General features: G+C 36.8%; 1 non-coding gene across 1 annotated transcript; it reads left to right on the forward strand.

The window, feature by feature from the left end:
* Positions 1 to 300: 300 nt before the first annotated feature.
* On the forward strand, positions 301 to 404 carry LOC148568335 (small nucleolar RNA R71). Its single transcript, XR_015882416.1, has one exon. It is a non-coding gene; the product is annotated as a small nucleolar RNA R71 (small nucleolar RNA).
* The last annotated feature ends 3,174 nt before the right edge of the window (positions 405 to 3,578 follow it).

A 3,578-nucleotide genomic window follows, 5' to 3' on the forward strand; every position in this document is an offset into this window, starting at 1 on the left:
ATTCCAGACAGACTCTGAGAAATTATATTGACCTGCTGAGTCAATATTTTATTCTGAGCCAATATGGCATTCAAAGTGTCAATCTCAAGAACTCTTTTCTTCTGAGTTGTCCCATTATTCACAGGATTTCTTTCAGAAGTGTACATGAATTGGTTATTTGCAACCATTTCAATGAGTTCCTAGGCTTCTTCAGGCATCTTCTTCAGATGAAGAGATCCACCTGCAGAGTTGTCCAATGACATCTTGGACAGTTCAGACAGACCATCATAGAATATGCATATGATGCTCCATTCTGAAAGCATGCCAGAAGGACACCTTCTGATCAATTGCTTGTATCTTTCCCAAGCTTCATAGAGGGATTCGCCTTCCTTCTGTCTGAAGGTCTGGACTTCCACTCTAAGCTTACTCAATTTTTGAGGTGGAAAGAACTTTGCCAAGAAGGCATTGACCAGCTTTTCCTAAGAGTTCAGGCTTTCTTTAGGTTGTGAGTCCAACCATGTCCTAACTCTGTCTCTTACAGCAAAAGGGAAGAGCATAAGTCTATAGACCTCGGGGTCAACCCCATGGGTCTTAACAGTGTCACAGATTTGCAAGAATTTAGCTAAAAACTGATGAGGATCTTCCAATGGAAGTCCATGATACTTGCAATTCTGCTGCATTAGAAAAACTAATTGAGGCTTAAGCTCAAAGTTGTTTGCTCTAATGGCAGGAATAGAGATGCTTCTCCCACAGAAGTCAGAAGAATGTGCAATGAAGTCACCAAGCATCTTCCTTACATTGTTGGCATTGTTGTCATTTTCGGCTGCCATGAAAATTTCTGTTAGGTCCTCTCCAGAGAGTTGTGCTTTAGCTTCTCTTAGCTTTCTCTTCAAGGTCCTTTCAGGTTCAGGATCAGCTTCAATAAGAATGTCTTTGTCTTTGCTCCTGCTCATATGAAAGAAAAGGGAACAAGAAAGTATGGAATCCTCTATGTCACGGTATAGAGATTCCTTGAGGTGTCAGAGGAAAGGAAGAATAGAAGGAGGAGGTAGAGAGGAGAATTCGAACTTATAGAGAGAGAGAGAGAGAGAGAGTCCGAATTGCTAATTGAGGAGGAGTGTTAGTCCTTAAATAGAGGGAGGTGAGAAGGGGGGAAAGAATTTTCGAAAACAAAATTAAAAATTTGAAATAATTAAAAGGAATTTTTGAAAAAGTGGTTGATGGTTTTTAAAAATAAAAATTGAGAAAGTGGTTAAGTGATTTTGAAAAAGATTTTGAAATTAGCAATAAAAAATATATGATTGAAAATTGTTTTGAAAAAGATGTGATTGAGAATATATGATTGAGAATTAATTTAAAAAGATTTGATTTTTAAAATTAATGACTTGGCTAACAAGAAATTTAAAAGATATGATTCTAAAATTTAAATATTGAACCTTTCTTAACAAGAAAGTAACAAACTTGAAGTTTTTGAATCAAATCATTAATTGTTAGCAAGGATATTTGAAAATAGTGAGAAAAAAATGGAAAAGATTTGATTTTGAAAAAGATATGATTGAAAAGATATGATTTGAAAAAGATTTGATTTGAAAAATGATGAAAATTTGAAAAAGTTTTGAATTAAAAACTAACTGACCTACCTTGTGCTGTCCTGGCGTTAAACGCCCAGCCAGGTACCCTGGCTGGCGTTAAACGCCCAGCCAGGTACCCTGGCTGGCGTTTAAACGCCAGATTTCCTTCCTCACTGGGCATTTTGAATGCCCAGCTTTTTCTCTGTGATTCTTCTGCTGTATGTTCTGAATCTTCAATTCTCTGTATTATTGACTTTAAAAGACATAATTTTGAAGAATTTTTTTGAATTTTTAATGATGAGAAACAATCAAAATGAAACTAATCATGTTAAACTAAGATCAAATAAACAATGCATGCAAGACACCAAACTTAGAAATTTTCATATTAGAGACACTAACAAATTGAGAATGCACATGAGAAACAACAAAAGACACAAAACAAGAGAATTTAAAGATCAGAGCAAGGAAATCATGAAGAACAACTTGAAGATAAATGAAGAACATAATGCATATATTCGAAAAATGCAAGAAAATTAAAAATATGCAAGACACCAAACTTAAAATGTGACTCTAGACTCAAACAAGAAATACAAATTATTTTTTATTTTTATGATTTTAAAAATTTTTTTGTACTTTTTCGAAAACTATTTGGAAAAAGAAAATAAGGAATTCAAAATTCTTAATGAGAATTCCAGGAATCATGCAATGTTAGTCTAAACCTCCGGTCCAGGAATTAGACATGGCTTACTAGCCATCCAAGCTTTCAATGAAAGCGTCGGTCCAAAATACTAGACATGGTCAACGGCCAGCCAAGCTTTTAGCAGATCATTACATTCAACAGCAAGATTGATAGAAATCAACAAACTCTTGTGATGATAAGTTGAAACCTCGGTCCAAGAGATTAGACATGGCTTCACAGCCAGCCAGGCTTCAACAGATCATCATGAAACTCTAGAATTCATTCTAAAAAAAATTTGAAGAAAAATATATATATATTTTTTTGAATTTTTTGAAATTAAAAATAAAAAGCTTAAACATAAAATAAAATTACCCAATCTAAGCAACAAGATGAACCGTCAGTTGTCCAAACTTCGAACAAACTCCGGCAACGGTGCCAAAAACATGGTACACGAATTCGTGATCGCACACTTTTCACACAACTCCGTGCAGCTGACCAGCAAGTGCACTGGGTCGTCCAAGTAATACCTTACGTGAGTAAGGGTCGATCCCACGGAGATTGTCGGCTTGAAGCAAGCTATGGTCATCTTGTAAATCTCAATCAGGCGGATTCAAATGGTAATGGAGATTTGATAATTAAAAGATAAATAAAAAATAAAATAGGATAGAGATACTTATGCAATTCATTGGTAGGAATTTCAGATAAGCGTATGGAGATGCTTTGTTCCTTCTGAATTTCTGCTTTCCTATTGCCTTCATCCAATCATCCATACTCCTTTCCATGGCAAACTGTATGTTGGGGGATCACCGTTATCAATGGCTACCGTCCGTCCTCTCAGTTAAAATGGTCCAAATACGCTGTCACCGTACGGCTAATCATCTGTCGGTTCTCACTCATGTTAGAATAGGATCCTTTGATCCTTTTGCGTCTGTCACTACGCCCAACACTCGCGTGTTTGAAGCTCGTCATAGTCATCCCATCCCAGATCCTACTCGGAATACCACAGACAAGGTTTAGACTTTTCGGATCTCAAGAATACTGCCAATTGATTCTAGCTTATACCACGAAGACTCTGATCTCACGGAATGGAGGGCTCTGTTGTCAGGAGAGGCAACCATGCGTCGTGAACCAGGAGGCTAAGAGATACACACTCAAGCTATTGCAAATAGAACGGAGGTGGTTGTCAGGCACGCGTTCATAGGTGAGAATGGTGATGAGTGTCACGGATCATCACATTCATCAGGTTGAAGTGCGAGCGAATATCTTGGAATAAGAATAAGCTTGAATTGAATAGAAAAACAATAGTACTTTGCATTAATTCATGAGGAACAGTAGAGCTCCACACCTTA

Source organism: Arachis ipaensis, chromosome B4, assembly GCF_059453495.1.
Source record: "Arachis ipaensis isolate K30076 ecotype BB chromosome B4, ASM5945349v1, whole genome shotgun sequence".
Classification (NCBI taxonomy): Eukaryota; Viridiplantae; Streptophyta; class Magnoliopsida; order Fabales; family Fabaceae; genus Arachis; species Arachis ipaensis.